Source organism: Mauremys reevesii, linkage group 1 (genome assembly GCF_016161935.1).
Source record: "Mauremys reevesii isolate NIE-2019 linkage group 1, ASM1616193v1, whole genome shotgun sequence".
Lineage (NCBI taxonomy): Eukaryota > Metazoa > Chordata > Testudines > Geoemydidae > Mauremys > Mauremys reevesii.
In genome coordinates, this window is record NC_052623.1 from 133,334,643 (window position 1) to 133,358,260 (window position 23,618).

At 40.9% G+C, this 23,618-nt stretch overlaps 1 long non-coding RNA gene across 3 annotated transcripts in view; it reads right to left on the reverse strand.

The window, feature by feature from the left end:
- Positions 1-18,994, reverse strand: part of LOC120369738 — a 50,347-nt gene extending 31,353 nt beyond the window's left edge. The window contains exons 1-3 of one of the 3 annotated variants that reach the window (XR_005583376.1): positions 18,951-18,994; positions 14,082-14,302; positions 3,711-3,763 (exon numbers count right to left, since the gene is read on the reverse strand). This is a non-coding gene — a long non-coding RNA (uncharacterized LOC120369738). Of the gene's footprint in view, positions 1-3,710; positions 3,764-11,544; positions 11,698-14,081; positions 14,303-17,115; positions 17,198-18,950 lie in introns of those variants that run through there. The other 2 variants (XR_005583370.1, XR_005583373.1) reach the window with 2 other exon arrangements.
- Between the last annotated feature and the right edge of the window lie 4,624 nt (positions 18,995-23,618).

Sequence of the window (23,618 nt, forward strand, 5' to 3'; positions counted from 1 at the left end):
GAATCTCCCACTGCACACCCAATGTCTAAGCATCTGTCTATTGTGAGATTGCCTTCCCAGAGCAGCTGCTCCTGCAGGTGGTGACCCCAAATGCCACAGACTGTCCTGTCGCAAACCAGGGAGTCTGTCAAGTCCCCAAAAATACATATAACTGAACTCCAGGGGTTCATTCTGCTTTGGGGAACAATAGTTCCCCAGGGCTCCGAGGACTGCTGTGAGGCATGGGGCAGTGGAGAGCTTCAGAGTGCTGCAGATCCCTCTGCCTTGTTCCCCGATAAGGCAAAGTAACAGTTTTACTTTCCTGCTGCTGTTGGCCTGGTGCATGGCCAGCTCTGTGTACAGCTGGAACGATTCCTTCCACCAGGTCCATTGCTGGGGTAGGTTTGTGTCTGCAAAATCCAGGGCTCCAGGGGGCTTCTCAGAGTTCCATGGCTCACACTGTCAGCTTCAGCACTCACAGTTCAGATGCTGCCACCATCTTTTATTAGCCTAGAACGAAGCTAAGTGCAGGTTAAGTTGAACAAGTGAAACTTTATTAAACCCTGGGACTATCCTATCCAGTTAGCTGAATTGCTTCCAGCCTAACTCTCTGCATTCCCAGTTCTACTGGTGTTCCATCAATAACAGGCCTTCCAGGGAACATGAGCCCTCCGACTCCAGTACCACTGGCCATGCATTACCAGAGAAAAGCCCTGGGCTAATATTTTGACAGTAGCAAAGAATCCTGTGGCACCTTATAGACTAACAGACGTTTTGCAGCATGAGCTTTTCATGGGAGAATACCCACTTCTTCGGATGCACCCACGAAAGCTCATGCTGCAAAACGTCTGTTAGTCTATAAGGTGCCACAGGATTCTTTGCTGCTTCTACAGAACCAGACTAACACGGCTTCCCCTCTGATATTTTGACAGTGTTCTTCAGATCTGTTTTACCCATAGCCATGAAGAATACTGTGCATTCCGCTACAACAAATTCTAATGTAAAATGATTTTGTAAGGGATGGTAAATACTTTCCATATTTCTGTTGTGACATGATGTAATGAAGCATGAGAAGAGTTGATTACCTATTGTATACAAGCAGTGGAATTTCATAAGTAATAATGTCACATTGACATAGATTTTCTGTGCTCCCAGAGATGATTGCTGGCAAGTCAAGGTCTGGTTACATAAATTATGAGTTTAACATACCACCCAGCTTCAGTTATATCATGCTGATATGTGTTAGTTATTCAACTACAAAGTCTGAAAATGGTCTCAGTTTTCTTTTCTGAAATGTTTTGTAAACTGTAGATATTAGAAATTGGGAACCCATTCTAAACATCTCTGGATTATCATCTCTTTTACAGCACTAAGCAAAGTTATCCAGAGGCCAAGCAGCGAGGTACACCAGCCATCAAACAGGCTGGGTTGTAGAATCACAAGATTTCCCATGCACCCTCATAGGATATTTTATATTTACCTTGGTATTTTGAGTTCTCTTGCAGTGATTCTCACTGTTATCAGTACGAAACACCACAACACAAAGGAGATTCAGCCCATTAAATCCACTGGCTATTAGAGATCCTGAGGCTAGACAGGCTAATTTTTGTCACCTTTTCTTTCACCAGGGTCAAAGATAAAACACAAATGCATTTTTCAGGTAATCATCCACTTGTACTTTCTTATCAAAAGCTGCATTTCTCTTCACGCAGAGTGATTAATGTGCCACGATATATCAGATCAAGTTAGGCTAAATCACACAGACTGCTGGGAACAATCATTTTTCTTGCTCTCACCAGGATCTGGAGGACTGAACTGGAGTAGCATTCACAGAGACAGCAGAGTTTACTTGAAATGACAGATCATTACTTTGATCTTGGCACCCAGGCGGTGGTGCTGATCTGCCAAATCATTGACACGCTCTACACAGACACACCCCTGTGCAATCATGCAGTAAAGATCACCACCTGACCCTAAGTACACATGAGGGCATTGCCATATATTCTTACTTATTCCTTACTTATTTCTTCCTTCCTCTAAAGCTCAGGGCCCCTGAATTAGAAAAATCTGTGCATAAAAGCATAATGACCTTAGTGCATGAAAATCATACTTCAAGGGTAACATACATGATTTTTACATTGAGAATGACTAACGTAGACCATAGCTTCACTCTAAAACATGTATTTCACCATGACAGAGATGAAGTAGTACTGAGCAATATATCAAAAACAAACTGAAGAGACTCGTGTTACCATACAGGGATGTACCAGTGCCTTGGGAAACATGAGTGTGGTTCTTGCTTTCAAACAACTTTGAGGTGGCTGCATTTTTGTGAAGTGAAGAGACTATTACTTTCTGATATGGAAACACAACTCTCAATGGCTTCCACTGGAAGTTGCATGTGTGTATCTTGGATCAGAATTAGGCCCTTGGTTTATAAATTGCTTTCAGAGCTTTAAAACTGAACAGACACTATGATAGAAAGGCTGTACTTTACCATAGGGGATCTTGATCACTCCTTATTCTTTGCAGAGGCATATAAGGGCTCCATTATCATCCACCTTAGGTAGCAATAGCTTTAGTGGGTATTCTCTCAGATGCAAGCATCAAGGCCCTCTACTACTGTTTGTGCTTCCATTGCACTTGAAGTCACTGAGAAATTTTTTTGAGAACAAGCAGCTATTTTCCTTATCCTATCTCAATCAGTTTTTATTTTTTTTAAATATACTGTAATTAAGATGTGTTTTAGTTTGTGTGTTTGATATACTGCCCAGTATTACTATGTAAGTGTCCTGTGTTTACTTAGGGTCAGATCATGATCACAGTAAAGTGTTTGTATGAGGGGTGGGGGAGAGAGAGAGATAGGGGTATGGTCCCCCTTTACTTTCCTGTACTTGCGACTCCTGCTATTATGGGTAGCAGTGCGAGGTGGACAGGAGTTTTCACCAGGCTCCTTAATCCCATCTCCATGTAAGTAGGCAGAAAATGGTTTGAGATTTAGTTCCACCTCCCAAAGCACCTGCCATATCGGCTGAGCCAGCAGATTTCAAGATGGTCTATTCCTGAGGTAGCACAAGTATGTGATGCCCTTTACTCAAGGAAGATTTAAAAGACCATGAAGTACACAATAGGGTATACTAACCTGAACACTATCTACTTGTTTTAAGCTAGACATTGTGGTTTTGGGATTCTCTCGTGGCATTTTTAGGATTCAGGTTTTTTTCCTGACAAAATAAATACAGAAGAACTGTCCCTTCAGTTAATAAATAATGCACAGTATACCCTCCTGAGACAATTTCATTTATGAGAGTTGGCCAGACCCTCCATCAGAACTGATCAGCCCATATTGCTTTTTGAGTAATGTAACTGTGATGACATCCTCTTAGCACATTCCCCTCTCAATTCTTCTTAATGTAAACCTTCTGATTATCTTACAAAGTGCAATGATCTATGTCTAGATTGTTTGTTCTGTTTAAACTCAAATTTATTATGTCTTTTTACATATTTCATGGAGAGTTGTAGTGCAATGTTGAGGAGATTTATTGTCCTGACAAGTGCATTTGTTGTGTGATAATTGTATGAGATAGCAGCTTCTTTAGCCACTCTGATCACAGGATCCAAGCCCTTTTCCAATATCTAGTTAATGCACATGCTCATCATCAACCCCCTTCCAGACTCTCAGGCCTGGATTAACTAGTTTGGAGAGTAATGGATTGGTCTATTTAACTTACTGTTCATTCTTTGTTTCTTTACCTTCTTATCTTGCACAGGCAGATCCTCCAACCTGGTCAGATAGAAAGCAAGTTTCATCTAAATTACCTCCTCCATAACCTTTGCATATAAACACACTTCTGGCAGAGATTCTATGTACAGTACACAAGCTTGGGAGCCCAGCATATGTAAGGAAATCAAGATTGGGCTCTTTGTATGCAACTGAGGCAGGCGCTACATTTTCAAGAAGAAAGAGAAAATAAACTAAGACATAGTACAATGCAGAGCAAATGTTAAACAGTCTTAATTGTGTACACACCTATTCATTTGCTAATAATTCACCATTGACTTATTATTATTTATATTGCAATAGTCTGCAGTCAGGATCAGTGAGCCGTTGTACTAGCTGCTGATTGGTTGTTTGTCCTAAACTACTTCTGCTGAAGAGGCAGAAGGAGTGTGCCTCATACAACCAATCAGCACACACAAAAGAATACCCTGCATTCCACTGGTAGTATGGAGTTTTCAAGCACGACTTGTCAATTCATTCTTAAGGCAACCCATCATCTATGCAGTTGCTGCTGAAGTCTTCGAGGCTGGATCCATATTGGGAGTTTCTGGCTGGTGAAGGGATATGACCCAGACTATGGTCCTTCCTGTTCACGTTCAGTTCCCAGGGGGGCAGTAGGGGTCCATTCTGGGCCTCGCCTTTCCCTACTACTGCTTCTGGTGAAGACTAGTGCTGAAAGAACTAGTCACTATTTGTTTGCTTCTAGTACCTTTTTATGTTCATAAATTCTCTGAGAACAGACTTAGATTCTTATGACTTTGTTCATTATTTGATGAATGGCGTATGAAAACATATCTTAGCCTATGGATAAACCATGGCTTTTGCTTTGAATAGTAGGTAATTGTAATTTGATATTCCACTGTGTGATTAGTCACCTAGGTCTCATGTGATTGTTTCTTCTTCCCAACTGGATGACTTCTAAACCAAATAGAGCTTTCTAAATGGCTGTGTGAAATTTTCAAATGCCAATATTTTGAAAATAGATAATTACATGAATATTAGTGTGCAAATTAATATTTATACAAGTGCTCAATGCTTTCCTTTTCCAAATAAAAGGGTTGTGAACACTTAGTACATTTAAATGAATATCTGGGCACATTTTTGCAGTGTTTGCCCATCATAGTTCTGATAGACCAGGGTTTCTCAAACAGGGGTCACCGCTTGTGTAGGGAAAGCCCCTGGCGGGCCGGGCCGGTGTGTTTACCTGCCCCATCCACAGGTTCGGCCGATCATGGCGCCCAGTGGCCACGGTTTGCTGCTCCAGGCTAATGGGAGTTGCAGGAAGTGGCAGTCAGTACGTCCCTCGGCCCGCGCTGCTTCCAGCAGCTCCCATTGGCCTGGAGCAGCGATCCGCGGCCAGTGGGAGCCGCAGTCGGCCGGACCTGTGGACAGGGCAGGTAAACTACACTGGCTCAGCCCGCCAGGGGCTTTCCCTGCACAAGTGGCGACCCATGTTTGAGAAACCCTGCAATTATGCTGCTCTCTCCCCCACTTTATATTAATAATTTTAGGAGGGCAACATTAGTACTGATTGCAAGTCCATCCCAGTAAAATAACAAATAACCATTTTAAAAGTTTCTTCCCATGGATATACATCCCTGGTATGTGTTTTTAGCCTGTTTAAGGTAACTGTGGATTTTTTATTACTCATATACCTGTCTAATCCTTTTCTGAAGCCTACTGTGCCTTGAACTGAATGTCATTTGTGGAACTAGATGCAGAAGCTGAGAGAAACCAGTGGAGGGATTCAAAGAAGAAACTGACTTGATCCAAGTAGTGGAATAGGAAGATGACTTGAGCTGCAGTTTTGGGTAGCCTGGACCGAAGATGCAATTACAGGAGTTGATGTGGGAACTACCTAAAGAGAGGAAAGGAGGATAGATCCTCAGCCATAGTTTCATTCTCTTTGCACCACTCCTGCAGCAGCTGAGGATTTAAGGGAATCCCACGTTAGTCTGGCCAAAATACATAGTGCTCAGGTAATAGAGGGGAACAGACTAACAAGCACCACATCAGTCACTTCCGGTTAAAGTAGCCTTCTATTAAACTTAATAGAAGCTATGTCTGAATAGCCTAGACCGCTTTGGAAATCTTATGGGCTAGACTGAGAAAAGGATGTAGGCATCTCATTGCCATTTTAGGCACCATTGACATTCACAAAGCCCCTGCTTAGCTGCCATCTAACCCTGGAGGCACCTAATGTCTCTAGGTGCTCAATTTTCCACCCTTGATGGGCCTAAGTTTTAGCAGCTGGGCTTGTGCTCAGCTACCTCTGTCCTCACCCCTTCCCAGTAGCTTGGCACCTAAGCCTCAGTAGGAGTCACAAACTAGATGGAGCCCTGCCTATCTTGCCTGCAGGGCCCAATCCGGTAGATGTGCTCAGAGCACACATAACTCCACACAAAATGGCCATCGGGAGAAACCCAGTTTAATTCCTGCCTCTGTCTGATGTGGAAAAGTGTCTCTTACTTCTCAGGTGAGTGCCCTAACCACTGGGCTCTGGGATATTCTGATATGGGTTTCTCGTGTTGAAGCTGTTCCACTGTATATGGCATTCTTAAATATGCATTGGGCCATGGTAAGTCTGAGAATAAGTCTATATCTGAGGCGGCGACCCGTGTTCAAATCCCTTCTCCACATCAGGCAGAAGGAGGAACTGAAGCAGGTTCTCCCATGTGAGTGCCCTAACCATTGGGTTAAAGTTTAAATGAGGTGGCCTTCTCCCTCCTGTGTGGAATTAGATGTGCACTGCCACCTTTCTTGCAAGAAACTGCTTAGGCAGCTGACTCCGAGAAAGGGTTCCCAGCTGCGAATCCCAAATGGTGATAGACACCAAACTCTCAGAGGGTGGTGCTTAGGATCCAATCCTCTCCTTGGCATCTACTATTGACTAGCTAAGGCAGCTCTCTGCTTAGCATGCAGGCTTTTGTGGCCCCCCTTTTCAGGTGCCTCTCTCCCTATGTATTGTACATGACGCCTAGGCATCTAACTCAGGGTTTGCAGATTCCACAGGCAAGACGGCTAATAGATGCTGCAATGCCTTATGGTATATTGGAAATGGTTAAAATGACAAACTATCACTTAAGTGCAAGGGATTTCCTGATCCTGTTTGCAGGGTAAGAGGCTCTGGTGGAAACCCTGTGATCTGAGTCATCTGAGCTAGTTTGCAGATAGCCAGTTTAGAGTGGGGTGGGATGAGTTGAGCTTCTCTGTTTTACAATGCAATATCTCTCTCTCTCTCTGTTTTGGGGTTTCTGTGTGTTATTGTTCTTAATTCTAAGGTAATGCTACATTGCAACCTTCCAGCAAGAGTACTCTATGTTTTTATTTAACTTGTGTTTGTATGCCATGAATGTAACATGCATAACTCTTTGTGAATCTACCCCTATGTTTGTAAATTTTAAAAGTGTGTGTATATATAGGTATATACAGGGGGTAACTAAAATCATGGTAGCATTGTGATAGCAGTTGACCCACTGGAAGTGAACATCATGTGCCTCAGCAAGTTGTGAAATAATTCCTAGGTTCTGGTACCATAGTTATTGGGGAACAGGCCCCTGTTCCCCTGAGAAGCACATGGCTCCCTAAGGTGATAGTAGCAGCATTGTCAGCCACAAGGCACCTCTCTACTTCTCCATATCTCTGCTAAAGGACAGAGTTACCAATATCTTGGTAGAACTCCATGGTATTCATTAGCATTACACATATCCGCTGTTAATCAGTAGTTGGAAGGTTAGAAAGTATTTGCCAGTTCATGGGGCCAGTGGGGTTTGTTTCTCCTCCCCCCACTATGAACAACTTATACCTCCAAAGTCCCTGTTAATTCTGTTTCTCCAGAGCAGCTCATATGGAGGAGCAGAAAGAGGTTGTGCTGCAATCAAAGTCTGGAAGAACATGCTTTAGATGGGTGGTGGTCTACAACTCAACACCATGGCATAAAAACTAAAAGCAGGGGTCACAGTTCATTAAGCAACATGTGTGATACCATTGTACTAGTAGTGCTGAGACCTGCTACCATGAATATAGACACAGGGACATACATACAGTATATACATAAAGCAGACACATGGCTTATAAGGATATTCCTGTATCTATACCAGTGCTTAATTTTTGCCAGGGCTAAGCCATGGTACCTCTAAGCTTGGCAGTTCATAGCCCTGGCACCTTTGGGCTTGCTGTGTCAATTATGAAAGTAAAAAAATTGCTTGAGCCCCGGCACTTGTTTTATTACAAATTAAGTACTGGCCTATGCTCATTTAGCTCAGTGATTTCTCTTTGCTTTCAAGTATAACAACATTAAGGCTGAATTTCAATTGTATGTGTTTAATGCGAAGGAGGTTACAATATTCTGGTTTAATATTTCATTTCATACGGCTGGTGTTATCTTTGTTTAATGCCCTTAGTCTACTGTGTTGCCTAGTGGAACTTGGTGCACATTAAATACTCAGAAATGCTTTCTCACTAATAATGAAGCTGTTCAGATATCAGGTTTATATATGTGGAAGAGGGGGAAGATAAGTTTAAGGAACTGATTATATATAACATTGTATAGCTATCTAATGCTGAACAGAGAGAGAGAGACTAACTCTGAGTAGGCAACATTAGAAAAAAGAAATTGGCTTATTTAAGTAGAAGCTCAGACAGCAAACTCGGCCATAAGAGGTGGCAAGAGTTCCTAAGGCATCTATTTTTTCTTCCTGCTCACTGATACATTTAATGTTGCTGATCCCAGGATATGAATAAAAAGATCATTATTGCCCACTGTTGGAGAGACTCAGACATGTTCCCTAGAAGCAATTGTCAGAAAAATGTACTGTTGGTATGAAAATCCCCCCATAAATGCAGAGAACCTTCCATGTCAATTCCAAAGATCAGATGGAATATCAAGATCCCCACATTCTTATCTCCATCCAAATTTTTGATAACATATATCCCTTCCAGTCACTGACACTTGCAGTTCACATGTGCAAGTTTACAAGTTGTCTCTGATGACAGCACAAGACGTATTAGTATACTGTTAAAGGCCACACATTGTTAGAACATCAAAAACTTTATAATGGAAAGATTAGCTGAAAGCTATATTTCAGTTTCAGTTATGCATAGGAACAAGATTCCTCTTATGCCCCACAACTACACTAGATAAAATATATTGATAGGTTAGCGGGTAGAGTGCAGATGTAGCAGTTCAAGGTGCGTGTAAAATTGTGTAACCATGTGATAAATGTGGTCGTGGCATGTTTATGATACCAATAATCACATATGTGATACTATATTTATTATAATGTTTTCCAGAATCATGTGCTAGTTAATCAAATGGTTAGGCATTTTTCCACACACCGTGCACTCTGCCTCACTTGACTTTCAATGGGATTTAGGAGTTTTTTTAAATTTTTATCTCATGCATTTGCTGAGAATCTGGAAGCATGTGATGAACTTTAAGCATATGTAGCTTTTACAATATGTTTAAGTTCCACTGAGGTCAACTGTTTATATAAAAATGATTATGCCATATTAAAACAAAAGCAATTCAAAATATAAACATAACAGCCACACTGTACATGTTGATTAACTGAACGAGATGTGGTATTTATCTTGCCTTTCAGAAAAAGGAAGTTTTTTGTTAAAGTGACTGACTCTAAATGATAGAAAATGAACCTGAACAGAGTGCAACATATCATATAGCTATAATTATTACCTTGGTTTTCATATTCATTCTTTTCTTTCTCTGACCCATTTCACCTGATGAGTTAACCTGAATGCTTATTCTCATTTGTCCTGTTGTATTCCAGAGTGCAGTTTTGTAGCATTGTTGCTTAAGGGATCCAACTGTATTTTAGCCTTTTTGAAAATGCCAAATAGTAAAGTATCTGAACTTGTCTTTAAAACTTAACCTTCACATTGATGAAACTGAAAACAACTCTCACTTGAAATCAGTACAAATGGTTTTCCCAGAAAACACTGTTGTGAATTACAGACTGCAAAAGTTTACCAGAAGAGTCTTTCACACAGGATTTTCAAGAATGAGTCTCATGACAGGGGAATGCAGAACTGGGCGGCATTAATAAGAGTATCAGATGTTAAACAAGGTAGCCATTCTCTTCTAGCACGGCTTAACTGGAATGCTGTGCTCAGTATTGAAGACTGATATTTCAAGAACAGGCAGACAAGTTAAAGTCAGCAGGAGAGCAACAAAAGTGATAAAGAGTTTGGAAAAATAAGATCCATGGAGAAAATACATCAGAGAGATAAATACCAGGGATGGAGAAGAGTTATTTAAGTTAAGGGCCAATGCTGGCACAACAACAAATGGATATGAACTGACCATCAACAAGTTTCGACTTGAAATTAGACACCAGTTTCTAACCATCAGAGGAGTGATGTTCTGGAAAAGGCTTCCAAGGGGAGTAGTGGGAGCAAGAAACTTACCTTGATTCAAGACTGAGCTTTAAAAGTTTATGAGGAGGGTATGATGAGATTGCCTACAATAATATATGGCCCATCTGCAATTCCTATTACAAATATCTCCAATGTCCAGAGATGGTTCACTAGATGAGGAAGGCTCTGAGTTACTACAGAGAATTCTTTCCCAAGTGTCCAGCTAGTGGGAATAACCAATCACCATATTTGGTGATGGGAAGGAATTTTCCCCTAGGTCAGATTGGCAGAGACCCTGGGACAGTGGGGGTGGGGAGGTGTTGCCTTCCTCTTCAGTGTGGGGCACGGCTCGTTTGCTGGTTTGAACTAGAGTAAATGATGGATTCCCTATAACTTGAAGTCTCTAAATCAAGATTAAAGGATTTCAGTAACTCAGCCAGAGGTTAGGGGCCTATTGCAGGAATGGGTGGTCGAGGTTGTATGACCTGCAATGTGCAGGATATCAGACTAACTAGATGATCATGATGGCCCCTTCTGGCCTTAAAGTCTATGACTAATATTGATGGCCCTTGATTGCTTTGTCACAACTTGTCAGATAGTCTTTCCACTAGATGTCAAGTCTCTGCTACAAAATGGATACTCTAAAAGACAATGGAGATTGCAATAATAAATGGCATTCGCAAAACAAAATGGAATTCATAAGTTTTCAAAGACATATTCCCCCACACAGTCACAGTAGGTACTTTATAAGAATCGTAGGCAGACAGACTCTGCAACCAGGAGGAAGCTGAAAGAGAATTATATTTTAAACACATTGTGAATCAAAAGTGGGAGGATTGCGGTATTGTGGTGGAAGTGGAAGGGAAATGCAACTTGAATTCAGCATAGTTAGAGAGATTCTTGCTGCTAGGGACTTTGCAGGCAGTTCCTTTTTTAAAATTGCAATTAACACAATAGATGTAAAGATTTTCCTCATTTTTCATTGATAGGGTCCCAGCCATGCAATATTGAGAGTTGGTATATACCTCTTAGCCCCCCAAAACCCATCCAGCCAACTAGAACAGAGCTGTATATTGTTCATCTCTAAAAATATTATATTCATTCATAACTCCACCAAAATATACAGCCATTTCTATCAAACCAGTGTAAAGCAAACACCATACATGGTAATTTATAAACTAATGGAAACATATCCCCATATGAAAGCATACCATCTTTTTTATCATCAGATTTCTTAGAATCTGATTGTATATCATTAAAGTAAATGGGAGCACTGACATTTATCTCATTGGACAAAAGATCAGACCGTATATGAGTTTAATTTGTCCAGATCAGTTAACGAACTCTTCTAAACAGCAGTGAAGAAAGTATTTTTATTTTAAATAGCAGTTAACATTCATATTCACCATACACAATCTCTTGTAGACTTCATAAATGGTATTCATACTTCTAAGGTTTGTGTCACCCTCCTTCAAATGTCCAGTGTGATTAGGAGTGAGGATGTATGGCCAGATCATCCTGTGCTCCAGCTATACTCTGACTGCCGAAAATGATGGTTGAAGCTGTTGAGCACAAATTAGAGCAGTTCTCAGGTTTCTCTAGCTTACACTAGAAACCAGTCCCCAATAGGACCCAGAACTGGGGGCCAGAGGCACAAATTTATATAAAACCACCTCTCAATGCCACCTCCAGGCTGTGTCAAGCTCATTGGCTCAGTCACAAATCTGATCATAAGAACTGGGAGGCAGGAAAACAATTTTTTAACCCTATGTGAATGAAAATGAGCAAACCTTAAGTGATAAGCTGGTAAATTAAAAAAAGTAAAAACTTACCACTTAAATAATACACAAATGATAAACTTGTAACTAGATATGCATACATTTAACATGCTTTGTTCTGAGATTGGAGAGATTTTTCTAATGATAAACTTCTTGTCTAACATTTGCTGTATTAGATGGTGGAGTAGTCACCGAAGGGAAATGTTGAGTACCATATTACTGGGAACATCTAAAACCGGACTCGATGTTTGCTGAGTTATGCCTAGAGTTGGTGCACAGATTTCCTTTTAAATTCTAAGATAGAGCTTTAACCCTTTTGGAAGCCAGTCCTTCCCCGCTCATCCCCTGCCATTTCAGATGGTGGCCAAGCCTCCAATATACTGGGTTGCAACTCTGTACTCCTTATAGAAATTGTTTAGCTTTTCCTTGACAATAGCCATACAATAATTAAGGTTAACTTAGCCCCAAGGTTAGTAAATCAATACAACACATCTCATGTGGGTTAATTGTAAAATAGGGTCAAATTGAACTAGGATAACTTGGGATGTGGTGGAAAGAAATAGTGAAAGAGCATAGAAAACTTACAGAATGTGTGGTGGGAAGGATATTAGACTACAGAAACTACATACCAGATTAGACCAGTAGTTCACCTAGCTCGGTATCCAACTCTCAGACCTCCAGAACCAAATGCTGAAGAGAAGATGCCTCCCAAATTGGCAATAATGGAATGACCTGCCCACCGTGGAAGTTCCTTTTGAAATCATGCTAGCTAGAGATTGGGTTATGCTTTGGAACATGAGGAAAGACCCTCATTTCTCACATACTACCTAATGTAACTGTTGATATCATAAGCTATATAAATGTTTGCTCTCTTTTTATATCCCCCTCCAGCTCTTGACCTCTGTTATACCTAGTAATTGTGTTGTGTAAGAAAAAATATTTCATTTTACCAGTTTTAAATGTGTTGCCTTTAGTTTTCATTGAATGTCTCCTCAGCCTTTTCATTGTTCCTGCATATGAAAATCTTCCACATACTTTTGATCATTTTGGTCACCATAATCTCCAGTGTGGTTAGGGGCAAGGATATAGGGCCAGATCACCCTGTACTGCAGCTATATCTTGCTGCCAAAATTGTCAGTTAAAACAGTTTCAGATGAGCATGAGTTAGAGCAGCCCTCAGGCTTCCCTAGTTTACACTAGAGATCAGTCCCCAGTAGGCTCAGAATCAGATGGGGGAAGATGGAAGAGCAAAAAGTTAGGTAGAGCCACCTTTTGATGCCACCCCCAGGCTGTATCAAGTTCATCAGCTCAGTCAAAAATCCAAATCAGGCTTTTTTTTTTCTTTTTTTTTTTTTTAAACTTTACCACCTTAGTCTTTATTTGTTTAACATAAATTACACAAGTAACAACTGCACTGAAAGGACACTATGCTGTTAAAAGAATAGTCTCCCAAAAGTGTAACTTTGTTTATGGACCAATTCTAAAGAACACTTTGGGGCTTTTTTGGGTTTGGCAAATGAGTTACTTAGCCATCCCACTCAGTAATCTTAATTTAAATTACATTGATGATGTTATTGGGTGAATAATTTCAAGCACTGAAAAATTTGAGAAAAACCAATCTGTTAATACATGATTCATGAATACAAAGTGGCAAAATGAACTGAATAAGCAATTCGTTTAAAAAAAAAAATCATTCACCCAGCTCGTTAATACCCTTTGAGGAAAAATAGACATGGTTGCCAAGTGTAGCCCTTTGGTGTAGAGTATTGATGTAAATCTTTTTCTGCTAGGTGTATAATGCTTGGTTCATCTTTCACTTGACTGCTTGGGAGAATATAGAGTATTTCATGAGAGTGCTGACATAACCTTAACAGCTATAATTTTGCCATTTACTGGAGGAAAAGGCTTCAAAGCTTTAAGCAGTGCACTGTACCTTTGACACTAGGTAAATCGTCACCAACATCTAGGGCATTAGCAATCTGGAGAGTTAAAATGGGACTGCCTTCCTCAGACAGCCATGACTTCTTGACTATATTAAGTGGCAAAGACCTCTTAAAGGCTATCCATGAAAGCAAAGCAAACTAGCAGCCCCTAACAAGAAAAGAGTAGAAATACATATCAGCTACTGACAGAGTGAAATGTATTTGGAAACATGATGTCCTCCTCACCTTTTAATCTTTCAAAAGTTTTAGCTGATGTACAGTGTGTGCCCATAGAATCACAGAAAGTAGAGATGGAAGAGATCTGGTACATCATCTAGTCCCCGCTCATGCCAGTAATGAACTGTTCCCTATGTTATAGTGAATCAGGGTTCTTATGCCATGTCAAACAGTATTTGATCATCTGAAGCTGAACTAGCAGTCAAATATATGATGGCTTCTCCCACTTCCTGTGAATGAATATCCCACAGTTAAACTATGAATACATATTTCCTGATACTCCAAATTTTCCTTTCATTTACTTCAGCATGTCAATTATATCTTTTTCTGCTTTCTTTAGGAATCAATCCCTCTGGTACCTTTAGCTACTACATCATTTTGCAAACTCCTAATATTCTTTCATCTATCTCCCCCAAGGTCTTTTTTGGCATTACTGCTTTCCAAGCATCTGTCTCCAGATTATTTTTCCTGAAATAACTAGCAGGTTTTTCTGTTAAATATGATTGTTTCCTGACTGTATTTTTAGCCTTTGTCCAATTTGTATTCTCTCTCTTTTCACTGGTGTTAACAGCTTCTTCCAAGTTAGTATCAACTGTGATTTTAATAATTGTTATTTTTATTTACCCCTTCTTCTAGGTCACTAAGATGCAGAATAAAAACAGACTTAACCTTGATCTGTGTAGCACACAATTGCAAACCTCCAGTCTAATACATTGCCTTTGTCATCCTTCAGTTATACTGTAGTCTGTGAAACAGGGTCCAATATCAAAGCTCATTTCAGTTAATTTTTATAGTAAGGTGCTCTATCAAATCCTGGATAGCAATAATATTACTGTGGTCCTGGAATGCTAAATCAACAGCATTTCCTTCATCTAATTCTATAACAGTTAAAGCAAACAAACAATCAGGTTTGTCAAGTTTTGTTTTTTCTATAAATGAGCCCACACTCAATCCAACCTACTCCCACTGAATTTTGAGAGCATTCAGAGCAGGGCTTACAGGATCATGACCTATGCTTGCTGAATAGAATATTCTCACAGCTTTAATTGTTTTTATTACCTATTTAGAGTATATACAAACAATAATAATTGGAAAAAGTGCATTACTAAAGCATGTTAGATCTAATGTCCTTGATCGTGCTGAGCAAACAAAAATCAAAAAGATATAGCTCCCTAGTTTAGTAGGGTTAGGCTTACTCAACAATAATTGCCAGGTCAGTTATTTTTCCATTGTTAAAGATTAATACTATATTTCTTTTGTTCATTCATCTGGGGCCTCCCAGAATCAAAAAACCTGAGCCTTGTAGCATAGAATATCAGGGTTGGAAGGGACCTCAGGAAGTCAGCTGGTCCAATGCCCTACTCAAAGCAGGGCCAATCCCCAGACAAATTTTTATCCCAGTTCCCTAAATGGCCCCCTCAGGGACTGAGCTCATAACCCTGGATTTAGCAAGCCAATGCTCAAACCATTGAGCTATCCCTCCCCCAATCCATATTGCCTCCAAGTTCCTCTCAGCTATTCTGAACCCTGAAAGTTACAGCACAATCTCTTGCATATGTTCACTTCTCAGTCAGAGAACCTGTACTTAATCCTCACTCTATGACCATCCCCTACACCCCAGGAAACATCACAGGAACAGATTAATTATGATAATCAGTCATCCTATACTGATTTTACTTCTTGTGCTGCCACTTCTAAAAAGGACAAACCAATCTTCTCATATCACCAGTAACCACTAACACTGCCTTTACCTAAGTCAAGAATTTTAAGAAAGCAGCATCATGAACTCAAAAGAGCACTATGTGCCCTCTCCCCCTCGTACTCACACAAATACATAATAGGTCTGTTAGGGTTCTCTGAGCCCTATATTATCTGTCTAACACTGGAGGGATTCATTCTAGAATCATGCTCAGTCATTTTTGTGCTCGTTATGTAACACTTTTAAAAGATGATTTTTATTTCTACCTGTTTTATTACCTAGTTCCATCCAGGGCCGGTGCAACCCACTAGGAGACCTAGCCGATTGCCTAGGGTTCTATCTAACATTTCGGGGGCGGTGGCTGCTCTAGCCCTCGGCAGTATTTTGGGGGTGGGACCTTTCGCCACCTAGGGTGCCTAAAAAGCTGGCAGCGCTCCTGGTTCCATCCCTTCTGTTTACCTGGCTGAGCCCTGTTTTCCCTCTCCTACCCAAAGTAGTATATTTGCTCACTCAGATTTCTTGAAGTACTGCATTCCAGAGCCCTCATTCTCTGCAGTGAGAGCGAGGTAGACTATTGTTTTCACACACACCGAGAGGAAAAGAAAATAAGATATTTATAATAGATGTTTACAATAACTATTGGGAGTAAATATCTGCAGATTGTGGTGTAATTTATTACACTTTCAGCTCAGGCGTATTCTGAGGTTAGACCCACCCAACCAAGGCGGTATTTTGATATATACTTTCCTCCCCCCCTTTTTTCCTTCCTTCTCATCCAATCAAACATGCAGATACTCTTTGGTCTATGGCTATTTCATGTGAGTAGATATAATAATTGTGAGACAGTATATACATTCTGTATCATAGAATCTGAGGGTTGGAAGGGACCTCAGGAGGTCATCTAGTCCAACCCCCTGCTCAAAGCAGGACCAAACCTGTACTTAGTTAGCTACAAACATATTAGGCTCTGCTGTCAGTTACAACTTTTAAGCCCCACTGAAGTCAATAAAAGACAAATCAGAATTAGATGCTTTGTTAGGAATTTAGGTTTCTTGCCTGCACAGCCTCTGGTAGTGCCAGCCATAAGATGAGTTATTTATGAAAAGCACTTCATGGTATTTTAATGTACCACAGTGATTTATTTATATCAAAATAAAATTGCTGCAGTAACATATAGTTCTTATTAGAGTCCCTCATTTTGATTCATTTCATTTATGCTGAGTATATAGCTGCAATACCTAGTCACAACACAGAAATAAAGAAACTCCACAAACACCATCAGTTTCAATCTAGAGTTATAAGTACTTCTATCGCATACCCTCCAAACATAAAATCAAGGCTTACATCAGCCACACAGCATATAGAGTCAAGCAATTCCTACAGTTCAGGATCAAACATCTGCACAGTTTAAGTCTCTAACTTCCTCTAACTTCCCCAGTGTTCTTTTCTGCTTTTCTCTCTGGTGATTTATATCCTCACCATGTAATTGGGCGGGGGGAGATGTTGACAAGCTCAATTGCTAACAGCAGCCATAGGGCTTCTGGCTACCTGGGCATGATTTTACCCCCTCATTTGAAAGACCAGTGGAAGGCTTATCCAGGCAGTCACTTATGATTTAATATTTTGACAAAAAGCTGTGGAACTACATTTATTATTATTATGTTACCCTGCATAGGCTCCACCTGCAGAGTAGCAAAATCATTATCTCTTATACTCCCACAAACCCCTGCACAATTAGTAGGGTGATTGTACTAAGCCTCTGCATTCATCATTTCATCCTGCATTTTGTTAGTAGAAATATTAGCTTTAAACCAATGGGTAAGGTAGGTTAAATAGCTTTCAAAATGACAAATTCTCAGTAATGCTATCTTAAGTGTCAGCATTGTAAAGATAGTTTCAAAGCTTCTATGATTTTACCCCAGAAAAGCAATTTATCATCTTGCCTCTCTAAATTTATGCTGTACTGTGGGTGTCTCTAGTAAAACATGTATCATATATGCTAGTTTCAGAGGTGTAGGCTGGGAGAGAAAACTACAGTTTGTTACTTTTGCTTTCTTTCTCACATGTAGGTTAGCTCCCTAAACCTCATATGTATTTTACTCTGCTATGTGGATACAGGGCTGTTTTAGAATTATAGAAGATTAGGGTTGGAAGAGACCTCAGGAGGTCTTCTAGTCCAACCCCCTGCTCAAAGCAGGACCAACCCCAACTAAATCATCCCAGCCAGGGCTTTGTCAAGCCTGACCTTAAAAATTGCTAAGGATGGAGATTCCACCACCTCCCTAGGTAAACCATTGCAGTATTTCACTAGCTTCCTAGTGTGGCAATTCTTGTGCTCAGTTTCTCCCCATGTGCTTTAACAATGGTAACAACCAACTGTTGGCATTAAACCCTTGTTTATAAGGATGAAGAACTTTTTCACTGTTCCCTTTTCTGGTAGTCTCTTAAGTGAATTATGGTCCTATTTGCCATTTGTAATTCATTCATCTCCATAGCATCTGGAGGCTGACAAACCAAATGAGGTTTGCTGTGTAATAGCCATGTTGGTCAGAAGATATGAGAGAGAAAAGTAGGTGAGATTATATCTTTTATTGGGGGTTATTTGGTCTAAAAGCTAAATAACAGCATTATTTGGGGAACAAACATGATGTTTGTGCCTCTCTCACACTGATCATTCAGCTTGTGTGTTATGAAATCATCCCCCCTACCCTGTGCATGTCTTGTCTATTCAGATTATGAGATTGAAACAGGGACTACTGGCTATTCGGTTCACACAATGCCTAGTGCAACGCGGTCCGGTTCTTGGTTAGTCCCTAGCCACTACCATAATAAAACAATAACATTTGTATTCTTAGCCTCTAGAATTTGGCAGTTTAGAATTCTCATATCCCCGTGAGAAATTATTGGTCTGCCACAACCCCAGGTTTCCATTGCCTCCGGCTCAGATAACTTGGATATTTTACCATGTGTCACCTCTCATTGCTCCCTTATTCCAAGCATCCTGTCCCCAGGATCAGAGGCTCACTGATAAATATAGTAGGTGCAGAAAAACCCAGTCACCACGTCTCCACTCCAGAGCTGAAGTAATTAATCAAGTAATAATTCATTAAAATAAGCCCATGAATGAACTAATGTAGAGTCACTTCCTGGCACCTTCAGCCAGGTCCTAGAAAACCCACCTCCAGCATGCAAGTCTCAAATCTCTCCTCCACCCCAATCTTCACCCACCTGCTTGAATTCCAACAACCATTCCATGGTGGCTCCTAGCAACCAAAAATACCTTTGAGAGTCCTCAGACGTTACATCACTGTCCCATGTCCCTCCACTGGTTTTGCTTCCTTTACAACCCCATATACAACACATTAACTGAACACATTACCTACCATTCTGTGCAAGGTCAAAAATGGAAAAATGATTTTAAACTTGTTTCTGTTTTGACAGATTTTAAAAAGACTCTTTTTCATTTTGGAGATTTCCCACCTTCCCCCCAATCTTTTTTTCAAAATTGTTGCTAACATTTCTTTTAAAAAAGGTTTTTTGCTAAATGAAAAACACTGACATGTCAATAACAGCTTTGATAAAGTTTTGAATTAAAATATTGATTAAAATGTTGAAAAAGTGACAAAAATTCAGCAGTTTTTAGTGAAAAATGTCTTTCAATAACACATTTAAAGAGTTAATATGTAACATTTTGACCAGATCAGTTAAAAACCTGATGGAACATGGAGATTAACTATTGACTATCGGGGGTTAAACAGAACTGCTAAGTGGGGGGGCACCAGTAATGGCTGCTTACCCAGAATTAGTGGAGTTAGTAACCCCGGATATGAAGTAGTTCAGTACTCAGCGTGGCAAATGGCTTTTGGAGTTTACCTTTAAACCCAGATTCTCAATACAGAGCATCTTTTGTATTCCAGGGTATGCAGTATTGCTGGAATATTTTGCCTATGGGATACTGTGATGCACCTACAATATTTCATACCGTAGTGAGAAACATGTTAGAGAAGGAGGCACTGTTACAAATGGGAAGAATAGTCCAGTATGTAGATGACATTTTAATAGTCAGTGAAACAGAACAGGAACATGAAGCATTAATGCGGCAGTTACTGACTAGCTGCCAAACATACGTCTTGAAATTTACACCCTCTAAATCCCAGATTAAACAGTGAGAAGTGCAATATCTTGGAATTCGACTCAGTACAGGGGGAAGGTTTGTGGATAAGAAAAAGGTGAAGTGTATTGTTAACCTCCTTATGCCTGTAGATACTAAATATTTGCAATCTTTTTTGGGGCTTACTAACTTCTGCAGAGAATTCATGGTGGGTATGCAGAGAAGGCAGGTTCCCTATACGAGGTACTAAAGAGACTACAGAGGACCTGGACAGAGGAGGCAACTAATGCATGGGAAAGCCTGAAAAAAGGGTTAATGGAGGCACCTACTTTGTCCACCCCTACAAACGAATTCCCCTTTGTGTTGTACCCTAGTGTTAAGAACTTCTGTATTGTTGGTATGGTTATACAGAATACTATTGCAGAGTGTTAACAGGTCCAGAAACTAAACTGGCAATTTGTGAGCAAACTGCTCTTGCTGCCTACTGGACACTACAGAAAGTTCAGGCAATTATCGGAGCAAGCAAGGTGATTGAAAAGAGCCAGCATACACTGGGAAAATTACTCAGGAAAATCTGTCTAAAGGACATGTGAGAATAGATGAGGCCATTCAATGGATCTTTGCTCTCATGTCCAAGAATGTTCAATTAGTCCCACTAAAAGAACCTGAAGTATCTGTAGGGAGACTGACTATAAACGGTCGAGAACATGTTTGTGAACCCCGATGGGAATCCAAAGCACACCCTATCTTTAAAGCAACCCCAGTTGAACAGGTGATTGGAAAAACCATTTGGTTTGTGGATGCTAGCTCATATTACACTGAAGGAAAAGGAGTCACTGGTTTTGCAGGGATTTGTTTAACTGAAAACCTGCAAAGAGTTGACTTTTTCCAGTACTAATTGAGCAAAGGGGGAACACAGTTTGCAGAAGTGTCAGTGGTCTTAGAAGTTTTAGCTAAAATGAGGAACAAGCAAACGGAGCTAATAATAGGAATGGATTCAGATTATGTTTACAAGGGAACCACCATGTACCTACCATCGTGGAATAGGGTAGGTTTTACAGGAACTGACGGATCCAAAAATAAACACAAGACCTTATGGCAGCAAATAGAGAAATTGGCAGGGCAGTATCAGAGGATCCGGATGGTTAAAATAAAAGCCTCTAAGAGGGCAGGCCCATTGAAAAAGGGAAATGAACTAGCAGATAAATTGTCTAAGGAAGCAGCCCTTACTGGAACACCCATGGCAGTAACCACCCAGGCACAGGCAAAGCAAAAACAAGAAAATGAGGGAAACAACCAGAAGGAGTTTCAGTTTTTACAGGACCTGCAGGCAAAAGATGACTTAATACAGCAATGAATAGTAGAATTCCCCTCACAGTGGCAGGGTGTCCCATTGAGAAAGGAGGGAGATCTAATTCTGGGAAAACCAGAAACGGAATGGGTTTTGGTAATCCCTCAGCAGATACAGTATCTCCTTTTAGAATGTGTACTTGGTTCAATTGTGGGAGGTCACCCAAAACAGGAAGAGGCATTGGAAAAACTTTAAAAACTGGGATGGTGGCCTGGAGTGAAAGAGGATTTAAATCTGCATATTCGTAGCTGTTTAACAAGTGCGAAGCAAGATGCTACTAGAAGAAAAAGACATGGAGAGTTAATGCATCAAGCATTAAAAGGACCTCTAACATTTACAGGTTGATTTTGTAGGACCCTTGCCTACTACTCGTAGGGGAAATAGATTTCTGTTTGTAATTGTGGATAGTTTTAAAAAATGGGTAGAAGCATTCCCTACTAGAAAAGAAACCAGCGGGGCCGCTGCAAAAATGTTAACAACTGACATTTTTCCAAAATGGGGGCTGCCACACAACATTGATTCTGACAATGGTCCCACCTTTATTGGACAGGTATACCGAAGTATGGGTACCTGGGCCAGTATTCCCCTACCGTTATGCATCCCCTACCACTCTCAAGCTGGGGGACAGGAGGAAAGGATGAATAAATCTCTTAAAATTGAACTGTCCAAAGTGTGTAATGAGCTGGGAACAAATTGGGACATGATACTTCCTTGGGTTCTGATCAGAAGCCACCCAAACCACATAACAGGATTTAGTGCCTATGAAATACTCTTTGGGAGACCTATGCCCAGCTGGGAAAACTTGCTGTATCCACCAACTACCACCTGGATGAACAGCTTTAAATATTGGTTGGGCACAGAGCAGCTGCAGCCCTGCAGGCTGCAGAACAGGCTGCAGAACAGCAAAAAATGAATCAGGCATTTGATGAAAATCGTGATATCAAACAATGGCAAATTGGAAGCCATGTTATGGTTAAGATTGAACGAGCTCCCAAGAAAAAAATTTCCCAAAGGAGAATGGTCAGGTCCTTGGCCAATTTTAGATAAATTAGGGCCCTTTCTGTACTTGGTTGAAATAGAGGAACAGCCTCGGTGGAAACATGCCATGCAATTAAAGGGATACAAGGGTTAAACTGCATATTATATGTTTTGTGCTTTTTTATGGAAAAATTACAGCATGGCCAGCTGCAGAACCCTTGTTTGCCCCTCACATCCCCTTCCCGGGCTTTGCTGAATGAGGTTCTTCAACCTTCTTTCCCCCATTCTTGATTGCCAGGGTTCGGAGCTCTTCCTATGGACATTCCACCTTCACATACTCCTCTGTTAATTTGACCACTGTCTCTAATGATTTTGGCTGATGCCTCTGACACAGACCCTTGTGTTTCAGGGAGGCTCTGTGTAAACTATTCCAGAATAATGGAGTTCATTAGGACCTCAATGTCCTGTCTGTCCCTCTGCAGCCACCAAGAGTCCCAGCCTGACAATTTCTGCACAAATGTCCTAGGCAGTATCCTGCCATTTCATCTGGCAACCCTGAATTTTTGGTGGTATTTCTCCGCTAACAGGCCCACCCTGTCTAAAATAGTAGCTTTCAGTGTATTATAATCTTTAGCCTGGTGCTTGCCCAGGGCCATACAGACTACCTGAGACTCGCTGGCCAGATAAGGGGCTAGCCAAACTCCCCATGCACCCGTGGCCCATCAAGTGCTAGTAGCCACCCACTCAAAGGGTAATAAAAAGGCATTGGGGTTATCCCTCAGGGCCAACTTACATAGTCCCAGGCCCACCAGTCGATTTCCAGTCCCCTCACTGGAATTCACCAGCCGCTGCAGGAGCTATTGCTGTACCTGGGCCTGCTCCTTGATGAACTCGTGTAGCGTTTGCTGCTGCCAAGGCAGAAATGCTTGCCTCTCTGCCTGCACTCCTGCAGGGTTTTCTGCATCTCTTTCAACACCTCATCCATGGTGCCCAGATCTACTTCACACAGGTCCCCTTCAAGTCTCCTTCTCTCAGCTGAGAGGGTTAATGTACCCAGACAAGGGGACCTCTACCAATGTACTTCACTACCTGGTCACTTTGTGTGGCCTCACAGTCACAAACCCACCCCACATTGTTGCCTTTTCTCCATGGATGTATTTATTCTTTCATTACCAAGTATAGCAGTGTACTGCAGGCTTACAGCCTTCACACCTTCTGTATTGAACCCCGGCTTCCTCTTCTTTCCACTTACATCATTAGCCCAGTGATCACCACCCTGGTGCTCATCATTAAGGCTACGATTTAGTAAAAGTAATGGACTGGTCATAGACTCATAGACTTTAAGGTCAGAAGGGACCATTATGATCATCTAGTCTGACCTCCTGCACAATGCAGGCCACAGAATCT